Genomic DNA, 23,038 nt, shown 5'->3' on the forward strand with positions numbered 1-23,038 from the left:
GACAGTCAGGTTCCGTATCCTGTATCCTGTATCCAGTGACCACAGGAGGAATGACTGCAGGGAGGGGCACAGAGAGAAGAAATGCCATGGTGCACCTGTAGCAGCAAAACCATATGCCTTTGTCTGCCACACCTGCAAGAAAACATGCCCCCCCTACAGCCACAGAAGGTGCTGTAATTCTCCAAAGGTTTGACTTTACCCCTAAAGGCACACTCTTCCATTGACTCCCAAGAAGACAAGGATGCCAACAAGGCCAATCCTATATATCAGTTGCACTGGGCTGGACCTGGGAGATGCTGCAGCTCTGTCAGCTGAGTGACTGCTGAATTGCATATCCATTCAGTTGAGGAAACTGTGCCTGAGTCACCAACACCACGGCACACACCCATGGCGGGAGTCAGTGAATTCATAATGAGTACACCAAGGACGCAGGTGGCGCTGTGGTCTAAACCACTGAGCCCAGGGCTTGTTGATTGGAAGGTCGGCGGTTCGAATCCCTGTGACGGGGTGAGCTTCTGTTGTTTGGTCCCAGCTCCCGCCAACCTAGCAGTTTGAAAGCATGCCAGTGCAGGTAGATAAATAGGTACTGCTCTGGCGGGAAGGTAAACAGTGTTTCCGTGCGCTGCTCTGGTTTTGCCAGAAGCGGCTTAGTCATGCTGGCCACATGACCTGGAAAAACTGTCTGTGGACAAAACATCAGCTCCCTTGGCCAGTAAAGCGAGATGAGCGCCACAACCCCAGATTCGTTCGCAACTGGACTTAACTGTCAGGGGTCCTTTACCTTTACCTTTTCTACACCAAGGATATACTCCCAGCTAGGGATGGCAGAAAAAATAGATTATGTTCACATTTAATGTTGAATTCATCCAATTTGCACTTTCTGAAACAATATCAGAACCAAATCAGAGTCACATTTGAAATTCTCAGTTATTCAAATTTTGTGATGCCATTCTCCATCCAATGATTACGAAAATGAATATACTAGGTAAACATGGGCATAAAAATGATATATAAAGGAAGGAATACATTAGAGAAGATAACATACAAAATGCACTGTATTAGGAGACAGTGCTTGTAAAAATGTGTACTTTAGTCAGTTGTGTATACAAACATGTGTTTATTAGATGTATTCTCATGAGGATTTGCAAAATTGCTGCAGAAATGTGAGAACCAAATTTAAGATTGGACAAATGAAAAACTGAGAGAACTGTGACAGATCCTTTTATCTCTACTCCCAGCACACCTCCCTGACTCAAAACACACTCAGCATTCAAAAGGATATCACAGCACCACTGAGCCGTCAGGAGCTCAGGGAAGGATGATTTTGGAGCTACCAGTCTTCATGCATCCCTTGAGGTTGAAATCCCATTGTGCCCCTCACAAGCACCAGTTTGGAAGAAAGCACAGAAAGGGTGGAAAGAGCATGCAATACAACACTTATATAGCTCATCTAGAACACACACAAGTTCCTGGACAAGGGTTTGAGAGCCTCTGGGGAAGAAAAAACTCATTTTGGGGCGGATGCAACAAGAGGCAGCCACAGCCACACACCAACAACTGCAACATTCAGGGGCACCTCAGACAGGACAGAGACTGGGATGCAGGAGGTGGAAGTTTGAGTGTTGGAGTAACATGGTCCCACTCATATTTGCATGACTGGCCATAACAGAGGGTGCTCCCAGGGTTCCCATATGATAAGCTCCACAGAGCTGCTCCCTAACCACTGCTTCCTAACCACACAAATGTAAAACACCATAGGATAGTTTTCTTTACTCCACTCCCAGCCAAAGGTCCATAGACAGCAGGAGCACATGGGCTGTAAATGGAATGTTTTACCTTGTTTCACTATGTATTGTGTGTGTGTGTGTATGTATGTGTCTCAGGGGACCCCAAGCTTGAATCCAGGGTATAACACCATACTCATAAATGAGGAGAAACCAGACTTATCTAAGTCAATCAGGAGGACTGTTGCAAGGACCATTTGACTGATCCCAGCAATGGCCAGGCAGCCCTTTTGTCCAACTCATCAGCACATGTGACCAGTCCCTCCTCCATACACCCAACCCACCCTTGAGGGGTAGCCTCCTGGCAGGTCTCATGCCCTATAGTCTTTCTCGTTCTTCCTCCATTACTCATCCCATCCTCACCTCCCACCTTCTCCCCAACTGACTGCCTCATTCTGCTGCCTCCCAACCCCAATTGATTGGTGTCCTTCCCTCCATAGAAAAGCTATACTCCTGTGCACCTGAATGCAGGTAGAATTCCTTCCCATGCCAGCTGGACATGAAGATGTCAAGGGATGGTGAGATGGAGTAGTGAGTGAGGCTACTCCACATGGCCCCACAACTTCCTCCATGTTTTCTTTCAACATGCGTAGGAGTTTCTTTGAAGACCCAGAGAGTTTGGCCTGCTCCCAGAACCTGCTAGGTGAGCCCAGCAACTCTAACCCCAGAAAAAGTGGAGGAGAAGAGAAGAGGAAGGCTGCACTCGTTTAATTTCCTTTGAGCCCCGCTTCTCTGTGGGCTGCTTGATGCCCCTTCCATCCTGCAGTATCCTAGTGGTAAATAATGAATAAGAATGTAAAATATTAAATATTAAATTCTCGTTGTATGACATGAATGCAAATGAAACGTTATTATTATAGTTACTCAAAATACCCTTCCTAAGAATTTCCTTGCTCTTTAACGGTACAAATTCAAATAGCAGAGTGCTTTTATTGAAGGAGCAGAGTGCTTTTCTTGGCATCTGGCAGTAAAACATGAATGCAGATTATTAATAACCTTTACAAAGTCTATCATTAATGTCTGTGGGTGCGGTTTAAGGACTTTTCTTTTGGCATGCCAAACATGTTAACATATTAACTGACTTCTCATATGGCAGCAGCAGGAAAACAAGCCAGAGAAGGCATTTCCTGCCAACACTGAAGACAAACCTCATAAATGCCTTTCCCCCTCCATCTCTCTGAAGTGCTTAATCATCTGTTAATATATATTTTTGAAACATGCATAAAATCAGAGACCCTGTGACTATTTTAAGTTTAATCATAGTATGAATGCAAATGTTATTTTCCCCAGCACGATTTCTTAAATTGCTGATTCTAATAGCAGCTACTGGACGTAGCAGAGAAGTGATAGAAGCAGTGGCCTTTCATAAACAAGTGAAATGGGTCAGTGAAATTATTTTCCTGTCTCCTTCAGTTTTGCCCATTTTGCAACCAGCATTTGATAGACTTTGTTGTGTACCTGTCTAGTTTGAGGAACTGATGCAAAGCTGGGGGTAGGGCAAGGGAACTCTGGCAAGCTAGATTGCTGTTTCTGCTTGCTATTAATACCCTGCATAGGTAGCCAACATGGTGCCGTCCGGATGTGGGACTATGAATCTTATCATCTCTGACCATTGACCATGCTGACTAGGGCTAGAGGAAATTGCATTGCAGAACCTGGAGCATTGCTGCAATGTAATTTCTGTGGTCCTCTCTCCCTTTAGATAAGGGCATGAGAAGTGCACTGCTGGATCAGACAAAAGACCCATCTAGTTCAGCATCCTGTTCTCACAGTGGCCAACCAGATTCCTCTGGGAAGCCTGCAAGCAGGACTCAAGCACAACAGCGTCTTTCCTACTTGTGGTTGCCAGCAACTTTTGTTGTCAGAGGTATACAGTGGAGGCAGAACACAGCTATTAGCCACAATAGTTTTCATATGCTCTGGATGAGGAGTGATCAAGACAGAAGAAGAAGAAGAAGAAGAAGAAGAAGAAGAAGAAGAAGAAGAAGAAGCCTTTCCTTGCCTGCTTGCAATTTCCCCACTCCAAAGCACTTTCTCCTGTGGAGTTCCAAACATAGGCAGAGGTGCTAGCAGGGAAGGACTTTAGAACAGAATTCAAGGACTTCATTCAGCAGAACAAGCAAGGCAGGCTCTCAAATGCAGCAGAGTAATCTTAACACACATTGGAATGCACAGTCATCTAAAGGGCATAAACTAAGTCAAGCATCTAAAATACACCAATGAATGTGGGCAAATTTGCACCAGAAACACGGCAGATAAGTGCATAAATGGCTGAACACTGCACCAAACTCTTATCCTGAGTTTCTGTCCCGAAGCAATTCCCCTCCCTCACCCCCTCACCGCCCCCCATTCTGTTAAAAGGAGCATTTAAAGTACCATTACTGCATGTAACCTTTAGTTTTGCCCTAAGGCAGACCCACAGGGAAGGAGTGCACTACAGTAGTCTAGCCTCAAGGTTAGGCAGACATGAATGACAGCTGCTACGTCCAGATTGGACAGCTTTATTATGAGATCGAGGTTGTGTAGAGCGCACCAGTCCTAACAGCACAGGCTGTAGTTAGGAGCTATGTATCCTGAAGCAACTCATGACTGGAGGTATAGTCCTTGTGTGTTTTCAGACACTGAAAGGAGATGTGATGGAGCTCTCATGGCCTTAGGGCAGTGGTTTCCAAAGTCCCTCCGTCAGGGCCCAACTGATAATAGGTTGTGATCTTGGCAAAACACATAATGATTTTTCTGCCTGCAGTAGCAAATGTAATGCACTGTGCTAGATGCTGTATGATTTGTAATTGTATGTTTATTTTCAGAAAGGAGAGGTTCAGAAAGGATGCTCACCTATAAAACCAAAGAACCAGTTTCCCTCTACCCATTTTCACAAGTAGTATTATGCCAGCAGTGTCCTTGCAAGGGTGTACTCCACATCACCAAATTAAACAGTCATTGAGCAGTAGAAAACAGACCTGAAGGAGCAAACTAGCTGTGACAAGGAAGCACACATTAGAGATTGCAATGTCTCTTTCTTCTCTCATGTCTTAATATTTATAGCAAGACTCAGATATGCTAAATAAGGACTGATTTAAGGAAATGCATTCGTGAAGTCTCAATTTTAATGCAACTGGAAGAACAGGGATGTAGAAAAAGATGTATAATTTTAATGTTACCTTAAATGTATAAAGAGTTAATCTTATCATATTACACTTGGCTGAGTTTATATAAGATAAAAATCACAAACAAGTAATGCACAGTTAGTTGTTACATATTCTTCCCATTACAGCTGACAGGTTCATTAATCACACAGCGTATTTTACTATTAGGAGCTGTAAGGGAGATCAAATCTCCGGTAATTTCTCTTCTTCTCTTTCATTTGATAAGTGTGTTTTTTCAGTATGCAGATAAAATATTGTGTCAGTCATAAACAATCCCGTGAGGTTTATACTTCTCCAGTTTGAGAATTCAAAACTTGCAAAGTTGAATTCCATGGAAAATGCATCATTTCCTTGACCAAAACTTTAAGTAAATTACATGTTCTGGGATACAGAAGAGAGGTCACCCAGAATGACGTGTCTGTGGATATGAGCATGTTTTAGGAAGCATCATTATGCAATATGATCAAACTACGTGTGTCAGATTGTGCAGTGGTCATGAACTGCCTGTCAATAAGGAGAAGGTCACTTATGTTTGAAATCAGGACTGTGAACTAATAATGATTCTGAAATTTTGAATATAAAACTTGCATATTCCTACCAGGAAAGTCTAATGGTGACTCCCACCCTCCCCCCAGCCAATGCATGTTCACCACACCTTTTAATTTTCATGAATAATATTCAAACCATTTGGCAGTTCTCCCCATTTTTATTTTCCCAGGTTGACATTTAACACTCAGCTCAATAGCTGGGGCTGTGTATACCCCATACCTTTAGAGAAAATTCTTTCCCCTGAAGAATTCTGGGCATTGTAGTTTACCCCTTACAGTGTTACTTTTTCCAGAAACTCTTAACAAACTACAGTACCCAGGATTCTTTGAGGCAATAATATGCTTTGAACATCCTTTAACGGTATAGTGTGTACACAGCCTAGCTCTCAAGCTGCATGATGTAATCCCTAGGGCATTTTTTAAAAAAATGTGAACTCTTTTTTCCATCAATTTCTGGAGGGCTCTGAATACTGTGTGTTCAAGTAACAGATCCAGTTAAAACAGCAATTCAGATATATTATATTTCATTAATAATTGCTGAAACAACTTGGGTGGGTATCTAACTTTGTGGATGGAAGTAACAGAGAACTGATGGGATAAAAAACCTATTGTTCAGAAGACAAAAGGAATAATCTTCAACCCCTGCTAGGTCTTATACTTGCTTCAAATAGTATAGAGAAAAAGTGGAACGTGCTACAACTGTTATTGCAATTGATACTGCTTTCTTCTTATCTTGTTATGGATTTCCTTCTTTCAAACATAGCCTGCTCCTAACCAGTACCACCCACCACCATGTTTGAAAAGGCCTGTGAACTGAGCGCAGTAACAGTGCCTGGAGGAGTCATGTTTTGCAGTACAGGCATCACCTGTTTATTTGTATTGGATTAGTGTGCACAGTGCGGTGCACACTGCAAGAGGAAAGGTCCCTGCCCCAAGGGAGTTGCAACCTAAAATTCAACAGCAGAGGGGATGGAAGTCAGGAGTAAACAAGGGAGGAATATGAAGTTGGTTACATATGCCGAGGTTCAGTTGCATCTTGTTTTTTATTGGGTTTGATTCCTTGCCTTTTTCAGTTCCAAAGATCTGAAGGGGATGGCAATAAATGATAACAAGGGGGACTTGCAACAATATGTGGTAGTGTGGCGTAGTGATGTTCAGGATTCCAAGTGCTCCTTCCCATAGTTTCCCCACCACCCTCAATAAACCTTCCATGGGACTGAACACCCACAGTTCCATACCATCCAACTTTTTTCTGATGCAAAACCATCCTGTGTCTTCCAGAAGGCATTCCTGGGCAAGTCACGTGGCCTGTGCCTTCCTCTCATCCTGAAAAAGTGCTTTTTTGGCATGAGAACGCACAGGATCATGGCATCCAAAATGGCCCCCCAAATCTTCTGTGAAAAAACAGGATGTCCCATTTTTCCTGGGGCACTTGGAAGATGTACTGTTCTGGTTGGCTGTTTGGAAGGTTCCTGTCTCCCCCTGCCTCACATATGTTTATACTTCCACAAAGCTTGTGATTTCCTCCAAGTCTGCTGTTATCAGTCTCTCATACACAGGTGGTGCTGTTTTGGTGACATAACCAAAGCATCGGAAGCAGAATAAATGATGAAGCACCAGCTATTGGATTAATCTCCATTCCTTTCTCTAGCTTGGTCTATCCGTCTGACCTCTGATTCCCTCAATGGCATAGATGCGACCTATCCATGAGACAAATATTTATATTTCTCATTGTAGTCTCTGCTGGGGTGACCAACCTGTGGTTCTCCAGATGTTGATGGATGACAACTTCCATCAGCCCAAGCCAGCAGATCCAATGGCTAAGGTCTGATAAGAATTGTCTGAAGGGCCGCAGGTTCCCCACTTCTGCTCTAAGTTAATTCAAAAGCATCTAATTAACAATGTCACCTGTGCAAAACATTTTGAAAAGAGAGAAATACAAGCCATTGCTCCGTTACATACTTGAACATCTTGCATTGGAGAAAGTAGAATTTTTGGGATCTGCAGTAAGTGTGCACATGCCTGCTGAAAACTGTCTGTATTTATATTCATTGTATTGTTTGTGTTTTATTAGGGTGTCATCATGATCTCAATAGAATGAAAACTCACGTTTGTGCTGCAGAGACTAGGAGAATGATATTTTTTGTGTCTTTTACTCAAAACTTGAGAAACCTCATAATACCACCTGTTGTTGTTTAGTCGTTTAGTCGTGTCCGACTCTTCGTGACCCCATGGACCAGAGCACACCAGGCACTCCTGTCTTCCACTGCCTCCCGCAGTGTGGTCAAACTCATGCTGGTAGCTTCGAGAATACTGTCCAACCATCTCGTCCTCTGTCGTTCCCTTCTCCTTGTGCCCTCCATCTTTCCCAACATCAGGGTCTTTTCCAGGGAGTCTTTTCTTCTCGTGAGGTGGCCACAGTATTGGAGCCTCAGCTTCAGGATCTGTCCTTCCAGTGAGCACTCAGGGCTGATTTCCTTCAGAATGGAGAGGTTTGATCTTCTTGCAGTCCATGGGACTCTCAAGAGTCTCCTCCAGCACCATAATTCAAAAGCATCAATTATTCGGCGATCAGCCTTCTTTATGGTCCAGCTCTCACTTCCATACATCACTACTGGGAAAACCATAGCTTTAACTATATGGACCTTTGTTGGCAAGGTTATGTCTCTGCTTTTATACCCCAGAAAGAGCAAGGAAAGCCAAAATGAAATGCAATGGAAAGGCGAAGGTATATCAGCTTCCTCTTCACATACTTGAAGCAGCCTCAGATTGTACAAAGGAAAGATTGGCATTGGTAGCCAAAAGTGCAAACTGGAAAATGGGACATGCCAGGCATGCGTGTGAATGGAAGCATGTGAGCTCTCTGGTTTCATATGTTTAGGTTTGCCAGTGCCAGCTATAAACATACTGAAAGATGCGGTATATACCTAAATATAAGTAAATTTTCAATGTATCTATTTAAGATGATAATATTATCTTGGTATCCCTTTTAAAATCCCAAATCACTGCATAGAATCTGACTGATCCTATCAATGAGATTTTGCTGTGACATGTACAAAAAAAATTATGATCCTTTTCACCTACAGTATTCACTGAAATACATTATGATGGAAAAACATATACCTTTCAGTCCAGATGTTATTACAGTGTATGCTGCATACTAAGGGTCTCTACAGATGATATGGAAGAGAGGTATGTCCACCAAGAAGTGTCCTTAAATGAACTCCTCTACCAGGAAGCTGATGCTTAAGTTTGGTGAATAGTTTAATTAGTAATCCTTCTCTGGATAGAACCTCTTCCCACTGGGTTTGATGTTTTAAGCAAATTGGCTAATTACAAAACATTGAATAGTGTTCTACACAGGATCTCAGAGCTAGGTTGTAGTATTATGTTGAAACTGGGCGTAGCTATTACCCATTTCTCCTTGCGAAAACAAATGAAATTCTACTCAATGAGAATTATGTCATAAAAAAAGAATAAGTTAATCATTTGGAAACCTTTAAGTGGAGTAAGCAATGAGAACATTTTCTCAGGTATTTAATGATGATAGGAGGAGTAAAACTTTTAAATGTGTAAAATTAATGAAGTGGAAACATTCAAGTTAGTGAGAGAGAGAGAGAGAGAGAGAGAATGAGAAAACAGAAAGAGAAGGCTTTATAGAACACCTTTGCTGCAGCTTATGAGTTCTTCATTATCCATTTCCTCTGTACCTGGGCAGACTGAGGTTTTAAATAGGGGCATTAGAGCAGTCCATTAAATCTGACTGGAGCCTGCCCAGCTCAATAAGAAAGCTTTGTAGGAACAAAAAGTCACCTGCAGATGGTCAGCATTTTGCAAGAGCGATTCAAGTGCATACTGGAAATTTAGGTTTGCACAACTAAAGCAGACTAAATCACTGTGTCACCCGAGCGCAACAATTCCACTTTACAATGGAAACACGCTTTGTTGCAGCTAGTGATAAGGACTTTCACTGAACAAATGATTGATGGACTTTACAAACAAATCAGGGTGCATGCTGATTGTTATATAATCTATCCACAGACATATCGGAACAAACGCTAAATAAAGACTAGACATAGCCTAACAACCACATAAGCAAAGTAGGATGAATGTTCAATAATGTTCTAGATCATGAGAACTGCTGTCCCCATAGAGGCTTCTGTGTTGTAGACATCTGAGCTGAATGCATGGATCCCAATGGGTGGGGCAGGCCCAAGTGCCTATTGTTGGGGATGAGGTTATAAGATACAGCCTTGTTCACTGTTCATTCATTGATAGAACATGGCATAATTTGAAAGAGGCTTATGTTTTGTAGCATTTAACATTTCTGTTTTCTGTATCTGAACATCAATATGTCAGTCAGTATAAACCAATGTTTGCATATGTTTTAGAGCACTCATTGACATATTTAGAGAAAATTGTCTTTTCCCTATGTTGCCTGAAGAGACAATTAAGAGGTGACATGATAACCATCTTCAAATATCTAAAAGGCTGTCATATAGATGATGGAGCAAATGCATTTTCTGTTTTTCCAGAGGGTAGGACCTGAGCCATTGGCTTCAAATTACTGAGTGGTGGGGTGGGATTTAGATTAGACCTAAGGAAGACCGTCCTGGTGATATGAGCTGCTCAGTGGTGGAATAATAGAAGAATGGCATGTGGTCCTCAGATGAAGGGTGGTATAGAAATTTTAACAACAACAACAATAGTGATAATAATTAGAATAATAGTAACGGTGGTGATAATGATGATGATGATGATGATGATGATAATGCCTTTGAAGTACTTAATGACACTTTTTCTTATTTTTCAGGCTAAGAATTTCTAACTCAGTATTCCTTTTAGGATTTACTCTCTCATGTCCTGATTCTGAACACATAAACATGGAAATAAATCCCATCTGTATCAATAAAAGTTAAGTCCAAAGTTATCTTTTTTTCGGATTGCACCTTTAGGCTGTGATCTTCACACTACTGCACCACTGCCAGCTCCATTTAGTTCAATGTAGCGTGAAAGATTGGACACTTAACCTTCTAATGGCTGGTCCATTTGTTGCTCTCAAAGTTGAAGAGGGAAAGAAAACAGAGCACATACCCTATGGAAATCAATGGGAAGGCTCCTGTGAAATTTAATATTTCATTAGATGTGGCTTTAAATGCAACCCTGGCATATTAAATGAATTTTAAACATTATATACAGTGGTACCTTGGGTTAAGTACTTAATTCGTTCTGGAGGTCTGTTCTTAACCTGAAACTGTTCTTAACCTGAAGCACCACTTTAGCTAATGGGACCTCCTGCTGCTGCCGCACCGCCAGAGCACGATTCCTGTTCTTATCCTGAAGCAAAGTTCTTAACCCAAGGTACTATTTCTGGGTTAGCGGAGTCTGTAACCTGAAGCGTATGTAACCTGAAGCGTATGTAACCCGAGGTACCACTGTATTTACATTTTACATCTACTATCAATCTACTGATCTATCTATATATATATCTCCTACCTTTCCATGGGAAAATATTAAAGGTGGTTGAATTCATACGAATCACAATTTATTTGGTCTAGCCAAAATAATTAAAGAAGGACAAACTTTGGTGGTTTCATTATACTCTTTCCCAATCTCTGTTGCTATATTTCAGATTTATGTTTTAATCTGAATCATATGTTTTCATTTCTTTATACTGCCATGAGATACATCACTGAGCATTAGAAGTTAGATTTATGAAGAGTTGGAGAATTAGTTTACCACAGTTGTGTTACTGCTTTACACTTCTCATGACCTGCATCGAAATGCAAATTCCACCCCGCATAGTGGTCATTTTCACTCCATCATGGCACACACATTCACACTATCTTAAGATTCCATTCACTCGCATGACATTAGGAAGCATGGTACTTATCATAAAAGCCTCTGGCTTATCAACATGGACTGAAAGCCAAATGCTATGCTTGGTGGTAGGTGTACACAACTGGATTATCAAGGGCTTGGCTCTAGCATGGTCAGGCTTCTCCTATGGCCATCATATGACCTCAGCCACTCATGAAGAAAGGCCTGAATGATGGTGCCTCTTCAAAATTAGCTGTAGTGTTGTTGCTGTGATGCATATAAGATCCAGATAGGTTAAAATTATATGTGGGAAAAGAATTCCAGAACCAAAAAGAGACTATGAATGCTCTGTCCTCCAAGCAGTGGCAGTCCTTGGGGTCTCAAATTCCAGCAGTGCCCTGTGCAACACCAAAATTTGTTGCCTCTCCACCTCTCACCTTCCATTCTATGTCATAGTTGTGGCAAGCCCTGCAGTGCTCCCAAGGCTCCATGCCCAGTGTGACCAAACTAGTTGTGCTTCTCTAAATCTGCCTCTGCTACAAGCTATTCATTGCACATGCACACACAACCACCCCACTCTTTTACAGGAGGAGAGAATGTAATATGAAATCTCTCACTATAAAACACAGACTTTCAGCTTCATCTATGCATTTGAGAGGTTCTAAGGTTTCTGTTTGAATTGGTTACACGCAAGAGGAAGAAATCAGAACAAAATAACCAATCAGAGATTCATTTTTGGGCTTCTATTCTATCCATGATGGCTTTTCTTGTCACCATAGATAACAAGTGAAGATAGTGGAGCTGGTGTCTGAACAACTGCCTTTGTGTGTACGTGCTTTATTTTTTAAAAAATAATATTTATTACTTTTAAACCTTACAAAAAGGATAAAAGAAAAGAAAAAAGAAAAAACAAGAAAAAACAATACAGTACAATATATAAACAATACACAACATTAACACATTAAACAAAACGAAAGCAAAAACAGTTCAAAAAACACACATCATACCATCTCAATATCCTCTCTTTCATTCCCTTGTTTCCTCGACCTCCTCTCACCTCCCTTTTTGTATTCCATTTCTATTAATTATTTCAAGCAAATCCTTTCCATCTTTCTCTATTTTCTGTCATATGATTATCTTAACATATTTTAACCTTATTTTCCATTAATACTATAATACTTATTTATGCTTAATTCCTTAAAACATTTCTACTAAAGCCGTATAATTCCCTTCCAACGTTTTTCTAACACTCATTAATTTTACATTATTTCCATATATAGATTTTAAACTTTTTCCAATATTCTTCCACCGTCTCTTCTCCCTGGTCTCGGATTCTGCCAGTCATTTCCGTCAATTCCATATAGTCCATCAACCTGGTGATCTTCTGTCTGAGGCTCTTAACTCTTTTCCAAGTCCCTTCTGCAGGTCTTCTTCATATTTATACATGCACTTTACTTTGTCTTCTCCTGATCTTGTTCTTATTTTCCTTCCTTTGATGCTGAGAAGTAGATCTCGGGGAAATTCCCACCTAGCAATGTTTTTATTCCTTCTCGACAAGTCAGCCAAATCTCCATAGTTAAAACTAAAATTCAAAAGATATTTCCAGTCGTATTTCAAAGTTCCTCCAAGTCTGGCGGTCCCCACAACTCCAGTCTCCTCCTGACCCAAATCCAGGTCCCAAAGGTCAATAAATCCCTGCATGAAGGGATCTATCCAACTTTCCTTCTCCAGTCCAAGCGGGGCTCCAATCCTCAAAGTCTGACTTTCTCTCCATTCAGTCATAAAAGGCATCAACTTATAGTCATCAAATTGCATCTGTGAGGCTGGGGCTCTCTCCCTTTCCACTTGTACTACTTTAGGTTCCACAACAACAACTTTCTCCCCCGCCTTCTCCTCAATTTGCCATGTCAAAGTAGGTCCCTGTATCGATTCCTGAATAGCTTCTGTATTAATATTCACCTTTTGTCCCAAATTAGTCACTTTTTGTTCCAAGTTATCAATTTTTATAATCATCACATCTGTCTTCTTATGGAGCTGTTCCAGTGAGTCATTAATCTTACATAACACAACCACTAAGGCTTCTTCTGTCAACATTTTTAACGGTCCAAGGTCAATCCCAGATTCTCACAGTCTTATCTTGCAGCTGGAAATTCCCCCAGCTCAGCTCATGTAACAATTTCAAAGGCTTCCTCTGGGGGAAACAATTTCTATTTGTATCAGTCCTTTTAAGCACAGTTCAAGCAATAAAGTTAGTTTCAATTTTCAATTACTTTTACTCCTTTTTAAACGCAGAAGGAGACAATGGAAACAATGTATTTCTCTTCTTTAACTTACTGTCAACAAACGATCTATTCACAGTCAATGAGCATATCCAAAACTTCGGTCTTACTAGCAGCCCGTTTCCAGGTTCAGAGCGGTGGTAATTTGACTTTCTTCACTCTCTCCTGCAGGCTCACGCGGTCTAAAATTTCCCCCCTCTTCTCCTGCTTCCAAGTGGGGTTTGATGATTTTAGCCGATGGAAGTTTAATCCTTTATCAAAAGCTTTCCAAGACTTTAGCTTGCAGCCTCTTTGCTTCAGTCTATTTATAAAAGGGGAAGGCGGACTTCCTGTTTGAAACCTCCCCGTTTCGGTGCCAAATTAAGACGTTTAAAAATCCAATTTTCCGTTCTACTCACGGGTAGTTGTTTTAAGATCAAATTGTCCACAGGAAAAAGTCAGCGCTCTTCGGCAACAGCAATGCGGCTTCACTCCGTGAAAGAAGCAGTCAATTCGAAGCACTGCGCCACTCACCCCACGCCACTCCGGATCCCCGAAACCGGGTTTCCCCGCGAGTAGGGGAGGCGCAAAAGGTGCCAGCCGAATCCCACATTCACAGGCTTCTCCCGCCTGTGATTTTTTGTGGGTCCCTGCCTTCGCCGTGGCGGCCAGACCCTAATTTCCATGAAGCAAATTCAGCCATTACCGGAGGCGCTAACCCAGAAGTCCTGTGCGTACGTGCTTTAAATGGCGGTGTACCTAACTTGGAACTAAGCTTGTGATCAGAAATGGCTCAAGACATTTTGATGTGTGAGACAGAAAATCCACATGGCATGTTCTTCCTCTATCATATATTCATTCACACACACACACACACACACACACACACACACACATTTTGTGTATGTGTGTGTGTAAATTTTCAATACTTTGCAGCCCTTTACCTCAAAATCTGCAGCTTGGAGTGAGTCATCTGGTCTAATGGATGGGCCAGCCATGCTTGTGGTAAAGCACTTAAGCGATCACTTGCTTCACCACCTCATCATCATCATCATCATTATTATTATTATTATTATTATTATTATTATTATTATTATTATGGTGCTTCATGATTCATCACTTTGGTGCAATCTGCTATTGATTCTTTTAGCCTGATTCTTGTCTCCTACACCCAGGGCAAAAGGGTGCTTTGCTTTAATAACTCTGTGAAGACTTCTCCCAATCATTTTTATGTGTTCCTAGGAATAGCATTCCGTCTCTATCACTCAGCAACATGAACCTGATCCCCCTAATAATTTACAACAGATGTAATTTTCTTTTGCTTCAGACCTCCTAGGGGCTGCTCAGGTGTTTAAGTTTAAACATACTCATAAGTAATTCCAGAATCAGGGCCAATACAAGCAAGACATGAGAAAGCAAACATCTGAAGTTTTCATTTCCTTTCACTAATTCTTTTTGCTTTTCCAGAGAGAGAGAGAATTATTTTTTCTGCCATGTTTCATTTGACTACCTATTAAATTTTATTTTTTTAAAGAAACTCACACACCATTTCTTAAAAGATACAACAGCCACAGTTCTGGCTTCTGAAGACACTATGAAACCCAGAGATATGGTACCCATAATACACGACTGCAAAAAATCATCTGGAATTCATTGACATACTGAGAACTAAATTAAACCTCATATGCCCACTAAGTCAGACAGACAGTTTGGGTTGCTATTTATAAGTTGTGATTTTTCAAAAGAGACTTGTTCTATTTGTTTTGCCTTCCTGCCCAATTTAAATGAATGTCCTTTATTTCTTTACTTTCAAAGACCGATCCCTGTAATATAACATCAAGAAATATGGTTTATATGTATATATGCATTTTAGACTGTGGTTTCCTCGTCTGCCAAAATTTCAGCTAGACAATGTGTATGTATAATTTCTATCCACATAACTATTTGCGACTATGTTATTTGCTGGATCCTTTGCCTGATCAAAGCATATAAAGATAGTGGGCTTCATTCTGTTTTGGGTGGGGGACAGCACTTATCAGAACACCACAACAAAGTGACGCAGTGATAAAAGCTAGTACAGTAGTGGCCACAATCAACAAGAAACGAGATAGAGAGATTATGGTCACCTGACTGGTCTGTCAAAAGTGCTTACCCTTTCTCCTGGCAAACATCATGTCATGATGACATGAACACGGACCTGACAACTTTGTATCCAATGTCACAGAATGGAAGCACCCATGGTAGATTCCAAGTAGAAAGGCACAATTTATGCATTGTGCTAAGTGTGTGGGTGCCAGGTGGATTTGTTGGAAGTATTTTCAGGTACAAGGGAATCAGACCTTTGAGTGACAGTAAGAGAAACTTCATCGTTTTGGTGAGTTTGTTCAGTCAAAGTACCTATAAGAGTATTCTAGTAGGTAGGTGGTGTTGTTGTTTTTTAATTCTCTTAACATTCAGCTCTTTTAAAGGACAATTTCTTTCTCATAGCAAATAAAAAATAAAAAAAAATTCTAGCCCTCAATAGTAGAAAGACATGTAAGCTTAACTGCTGAAATAACTCGAAATTAAGTGCTACTTAACTTTTTGGAAACAAGTGAGTGAAAGTATGTAAGAGGTATGCCTGTTTTCCACTTTAGATTCCCCCCCCCCTTATGCATCATATTTATAAATATTTATCTGAAGTAAGGTGGCCGCTTTCACATTGCCGAGGGCAAGCCAACCCAGCTTTAAGGTAAAAAACATCACTTTTAATTTCAAGTCCTTCAGTCTGAAGCTGTCGTGCCAGCTGCCTGGATGCAGGCAGGGAGAATATCCCAAGTTTAGGAAGGGTGACAGATATGGCCTCAGAGAGTGAGCAGTTGTCTAGAGAGACACTCTCTCTCCTGGGAGCTTGCTGTTTAAAGGGGTCTGTGAATTCTAACCAGCATTTGGAGGGGAAAAGCAACACATAGGAATTTCACCTCTCTAGGAATTTTCCTCAGTCAGAGCTGACAACACTAACCATATCCAACACTGTGAATACAGAGTTCTATTTGGGCAACAGGACATCCCTTCCCCTCCTCTCCCTGTGCACGGTCAGAATCTGTTCTGGAGGGTCTTCCTACCCTTTGGAAGAGATTTTGAGAGTGTGCAGGAGGCTACAGGGGATAAGAGAGGAAGGGGGGATCCATTATGCAAGTGGAATTCTGCTGCACTAGCAGAATAGCAGCACTGAATGCAACTCCATGTATAAATGCAAATTTAGAAATAAGTGCTATAATTTAAACAGAAATATAATTCATTTTACCTGAGGAGGAAAGACTGTGATCAGGTGATCTGGGTGCTGGCTCAGTCTCAGTTAATGGACAACTTCAAAGCTCCTGTTTGCCCTTGTTATGGTTCTTTATCTTAAACCAGACTTGGAATGGGACATGGAGGAAGCGGTTAATTTCCTTCATGAGCATAAATCATCCCATGTATGAGATAAGCCAACAGGTGCAAGGTCAGTAAACCAGTTGCTGTGGTAATGGCCCAGTGCCCCCTATACAGTGCCTGGTCTGTACTTCTGTCCATGAGCTGGACATACTCTGTGTTACATCTTGAAACTGAAGCAAAAGAAATATTTTGTGCTTGTATATATCACTATCTTTATCTATAAAGCCTGTGTGTGTTTATAAACATCCAGAACTGCATTACTGAAGCCTAACGTTCTACAGCAGTAAACTTTTTAGGACCTTAAGCTCTTTCTGTGTAGTGACTGGATATGGGAGCAACTTCCGCTATGTGGATCTCTTACCTCAGATTCCCAGCGTATACAGTCCTTGAAATGTTGGATGCCTTCAAACAGAGAACTCTGCCCTGTAATGTAGAAGACATGTTCACCCAAATCTTACATTTGAATATCTTGTTTCTGACCAAGTCAAATGCAACTCGCCAGCTTAGTATACAGAGGGTATAATAAAACTGTTTTTGCTGCCAGCCTGGGACTGTAAAACAGGAGATACTAAACACTTAGTAGGCTATAATATCTTAATGAAGGACTACCTCTGGTGTGATGGATCACAGGTTATGCAGGCCTGTTCAGGGCTAGGAATCAGCTCCTGATTCTACAGCTGAAACACAATCTGATGCTTTGGAAGCGGGGCAGAACTCACCAGTTTTATTTCTCCTTTATTGTGTTGGTTATTTAAGTTTGTGCTAATCTCATAGATTGTGGGGGATGCACAACAGCACACCGTTCCAGGGCACTGTTCATGAAATGACAGTGGTGATTTTAGGATAGTTAAATAATGGCTTTAAAGTTCCTCTGCTTTCTCCTAGCAGTATAGTATAGCTCATTCAGGATCAGCTTGTTAGCTGATTTGTTTGATAGGGTGAAGGTGATTGCTTAGGGATGGCATCAGTTAAGTTATTCTCTAACACTCTACCAAGGCACTGGCTTTCCTTTGTGATTTTTGCTAGAGCTGTAAGTGGAAGTATGATGTTAAAATGGGTCATCTTCTCACACTTTATGAATTCTACTCTGTGCATGGCGGGTAGCATGGTGAGAAGCCCCTTGATCCCTTCCAATTCTAAGGCTATATGATCTTCAGAAACAAAATTTTAAGAACCCAGTGAGGCAGTCTCTTGACATTTCCATTTCACATGTGGAGACCTAAAGCTACCAATATCACTCGTTGACTTGTAGCTGAACATATAAAGTTCCTCTATAAAATGGCACAGTAGGTACAGTGCTATCCAGTGATGTGAAAGCTCACTCTGCGACACTTGGTCTTTGATGGCTATTTCACACATGCATGCAGCTGTGAATTCACCTTGACATTCAGAGCTATAATGTTCTGAAGACAAGCTGGAATGTGTGCAGAGGAGGGCAACCCACACGAGAAAGGGTTGGGAACTAAGCCTTATGAGAAACAGTTGAGGTATGTTTAGCCTGGTAAAGAGGAGACTGAGAGGAGATATTATAGCCATCTTAAAATGTTACATGGAGGATGGAGCAAACTTCTTTTCTCCTGCTCCAGAGGCTTGGACACCAACCACTGGCTCCAAGCTACAATAATAATAATAATAATAATAAATTTTATTTATATCCCGCCCTCCCCAGCCAAAGCTGGGCCCAGGGCGGCTAACAACAATCAAAATAACTCAACATTCTAAAACATTCATTATAAAATTAATTAAATCAAATTAAAATCAAATTAATGGCAACCATTAAGCAAAATTATGTGCAGATTGCCAGAGGAGGGGGTCAGGCTGCGCCCTGACAAAAGGCCTGGTGGAACAGCTCTGTCTTGCAGGCCCTGCGGAAGGATGTCAGGTCCTGCAGGGCCCTAGTCTCTTGTGACAGAGCGTTCCACCAGATTGGAGCCGCGGCCGAGAAGGCCCTGGCTCTAGTTGAGGCCAGCCTAACCTCTCTGAGGCCTGGGATCTTTAGGGTGTTTTTATTTGCAGACCGTAAATTTCTCTGTGGGACATACCAGGAGAGGCGGTCCCGTAGGTACGAGGGTCCTAGGCCGTATAGGGCTTTAAAGGTTAAAACCAGCACCTTAAACCTGATCCTGTACTCCACCGGGAGCCAGTGCAGCTGGTACAGCACTGGATGGATATGATCTCGCAGCGAAGACCCCGTAAGGAGTCTCGCCGCGGCATTCTGCACCCGCTGGAGTTTCTGAGTCAGTCTCAAGGGCAGCCCCACGTAGAGCGAGTTACAATAATCCAGTCTGGAGGTGACCGTCGCATGGATCACAGTGGCTAGGTCAGGGCGAGAGAGATAAGGAGCCAACTGCTTAGCTTGGCGGAGATGAAAAAATGCCGCCTTTGTTATAGCTGTAATCTGCGCCTCCATAGAGAGGGAGGTATCGAAGATTACACCCAAACTCTTCACGGATGATGCTGGCACTAATTGCACCCCCGCAAGAGACGGGAGTTGCCCCCTCAATCCCATATTGCTCCGTCCCAGCCACAGGACCTCTGTCTTCGAAGGATTTAACTTCAACCGGCTCCCACGTAACCATCCAGCCACAGCTTCCAGACATCTGGTCAGTGTATCTGGGGCCGAGTCAGGATGGCCATCCATCAACAGATAGAGTTGGGTGTCATCGGCATACTGATGGCAACCCAGCCCAAAACTCCGGGCAAGCTGGGCAAGGGGGCGCATAAAGATGTTAAAAAGCATCGGGGAGAGAATCGCACCCTGAGGCACTCCACACACCAAGGAGTGGCGCGATGACAATTCCCCCCCCAAGCGCCACCCTCTGTCCCCGACCGGAGAGAAACGAGCGCAGCCATTGAAGGACTGTGCCCTGGATCCCCACGTCGGCAAGGCGGCGGTCCAGGAGTTCGTGATCGACCATGTCGAAGGCTGCTGACAGGTCTAGAAGAATCAGCAGCCCCGACCCGCCTCGATCCAGCTGCCTGCGGAGATCATCTGTTAGGGCGACCAAAGCTGTCTCGGTCCCATGGCCAGCGCGGAAGCCGGACTGGAATGGGTCGAGAGCAGATGTTTCATTCAGAAACCTACCAAGCTGTTCAGCAACCGCTCTCTCAATCACCTTACCCAGGAATGGAAGATTCGAAACCGGGCGGTAATTGGATAGATCTAAAGGATCTAATGATGTTTTCTTTAAGAGCGGATGCACCACTGCCTCCTTCAGTTCTCCTGGGAATATCCCAGTGCCAAGGGACAAATTGATGATATCACCCAGGGGGGCCCGCACCTCGTCTGGACACGCTCTAATCAGCCAGGACGGGCACGGGTCAAGAGGACAAGTGGTGGGCTTTCCAGCTTGGAGGAGTCTGTCCACATCAGCTGGGGATATCCGGTCAAAGTGGTCCAATACTGGACCCAAGGACAGTCGAGGGGCCTCCAGTTCCTTCATTGTATCCAAATTGGCAGGGAGGTCATGGCGGAGCAACAGGACCTTCTCCGCAAAAGAGCTCGCAAATGCCTCGCAGCTGTGTGTCGAATTGTTATTTAAATTTGGCTGTCCTTCAAGGGACGTTAAAGACCTAATTATACTAAATAATTGCGCCGGGTGAGAGCTAGCGGAGGCAATGGAGGCCGAGAAGTAGGACTTCTTGGCGGCCTTCACTGCCATCTCGTAGGTTTTCATAAAAACCCTATAAGATGTTCTTGAAGCTCCGTCACGGGCACCCCGCCATACTCGCTCTAGCCGTCTGAGGTCCCGCTTCATTTCCCGAAGCTCCTCGGTAAACCAGGGAGCCCGGTTTCTGCGGGGTCGCAGAGGGCGCCTAGGTGCGATCTCATCGATGGCTGCCAGGAGCTGGATATTCCAGCCCTCAACAAGCTCAGTCAATGAGTCGCCAGGGGGAGCAAGGTCCCGCAAGGCCTGACGGAATCTATCAGGGTCCATCAGCCTCCGCGGGCGAGCCCAAATTGGCTCGCCACCTAAGCGGGGTGGGGGTGGAAAATCAATCCTGGCTTTCAGTGCGTAGTGATCAGACCATGGCACCTTCATCGAGGGAGACATGATCACATCTATACCAGCGCCAAAGATCAAATCCAGCGTGTGGCCTGCTTGATGTGTGGGGCCCGAAACAAACTGGGAGAGCCCTAGTGTCGCCATGGAAGACACCAGGTCCAGAGCCTGTGAGGAGGGAGTGGCATCAGCATGGATGTTGAAGTCCCCCAGTACCAATAGGTTGGGGAACTCCAAGGCCCAGCCGGCCACCGCCTCCAGCAGGCCTGACAGGGTGGCTGCTGGTGCGCTAGGTGGCCGGTACACCAGCCAGACAGCCAAGCTCACCTCGGAGCCCCACACTAGGCCAACACATTCAATGCCGGGGATCAATGGCGATGGTAGAGCCCTGAAAGAACAGTCTTCTCGGATTAATAATGCCACCCCCCCGGCCCACAGTCCGCGACTGGTGGAGGACGGAGAAACCCGGGGGCGCCATCTCTCGTAAGGTAACAGTTTCCCCTTCGCGCACCCAGGTCTCCGTCACACAAGCCAGGTCAACCCCCTGCGAGGTGAAGAAGTCTCGCAGGGTGGTGGTTTTTTTGCCTATAGACCTGGCATTGCACAACACCAGTGACGGAGGTGAGTGATCCTTGCTCACCCTACCCTCGTCCCTCGGGATGGGGCGCAGATTGGAAGGGGTACGAGCATATCCATATCTCGATCCCCTTCACCTATGACATCTGCCCCCACCGCCATACCTCCCTCGCCCCACTACAAGAAAGGAGATTCCAGCTAAACATCAGGAAGAACTTTCTGGCAGTATGTGCTGTTCAACAGTGGAATGGACTCCCTCGGAAGGTGGTGGACTCTCCTTCCTTGGCAGTTTTTAAGTAAAGGATGGATGACCATCTGTCATATATGATCTGGTTGAAATTCCGGCTTTGCAGGGGATTAGACTAGATGACCCTCAAGGTCCTCCCCAACTCTAGAATTCTATGATCCTTTGTCAACATTTTTCATTCCATTTATATCCTGTTCTTTTCCCAAGGATACTGGAAGCAGTTTATTTGGGGTCCATTTGATCTCCACAACATCCCTGTGAGGTTGGTAATGTCCAGTGGCGTAGCGTGGGGGGTGCAGGGGGGGCCGGCCGCACCGGGCGCAACATCTGGGGGTTAGGGTTAGGGGGCGCAAATCCACAGGTTAGGGGGCGCAAATCCACGGGTTAGGGGGCCCAAATTACTTGCCTTGCCCCGGGTGCTGACAACCCACGCTACACCACTGGTTATGTCAGTGAGAGGCAAACGGGAAAAGATGAAAGGACAGAAACCAGCAGTTATAGAGAGCCTAAAGAGATTATCAGCAGCTTGTCGTCTGACAGTCAGTCTGACGTAGAGGGGGAGGAGGATGAGCCTGGGACAAGTCATGCTGTACACAGAGGAAGTAAGGGGAGGAGTTTTCGCAGACTTGCATGCTGGGTGTGGAAAAGGAGGAAGTAACATTAGAGGGAGCAACTGTGCACAAGGGGAAGGAGGTTAATGGAAATGCTGGAGATGTACGTTTGAACTTTGTCAAATAAATCAATTGTTTGGAACTGGCTGGGAGCCTGGAGTCTTATCTATGGCCAGCTGGACAGCACTAAACCTCTGACAGGTTATACACAGCAGGTATTTGAACCTGTTTCTCCTATACTGTTGTCCTCAGATGAACCATGCAGTACTTTTTGTTGGGTACATGGAGCACAGTGAAGAGGTTACTTCATACAACAGTGGCTACTGGGCCTAAAACAACATAGTAAAGAAAATCTAAGTGACTTTTGAAAGGTATTTTATTAAAAGATCTTATTTCTGTTTATTACTATTGACCTTACATCTGTTCAGATCAAATGAAAATTGAGGTCCTTTCCAATTCTATGATGTCTTTTTAAAACATCCTCATCTACAAAGGGGGATGGATGCCTGATTCTGTGTTAAGATCTACAAAGCCTAGAAGCAGCATTATTCATAAGCCATTTTAAAATATTTAAAATGAAAGTAAAAAAAGGAGAACAAAGACCATAACTCATTGTAAAAAAATGAGCAA

At 43.3% G+C, this 23,038-nt stretch overlaps 1 long non-coding RNA gene across 1 annotated transcript; it reads left to right on the top strand.

The window, feature by feature from the left end:
* Positions 1 to 2,934: 2,934 nt before the first annotated feature.
* On the top strand, positions 2,935 to 23,004 carry LOC309538521. Its single transcript, XR_014222267.1, has 3 exons — positions 2,935 to 3,166; positions 22,005 to 22,063; positions 22,610 to 23,004. It is a non-coding gene; the product is annotated as an uncharacterized lncRNA (long non-coding RNA).
* Positions 23,005 to 23,038: the final 34 nt, after the last annotated feature.

The sequence above is a fragment of the Podarcis vaucheri genome, assembly GCF_965113315.1.
Source record: "Podarcis vaucheri genome assembly, chromosome: 8".
Classification (NCBI taxonomy): domain Eukaryota; kingdom Metazoa; phylum Chordata; class Lepidosauria; order Squamata; family Lacertidae; genus Podarcis; species Podarcis vaucheri.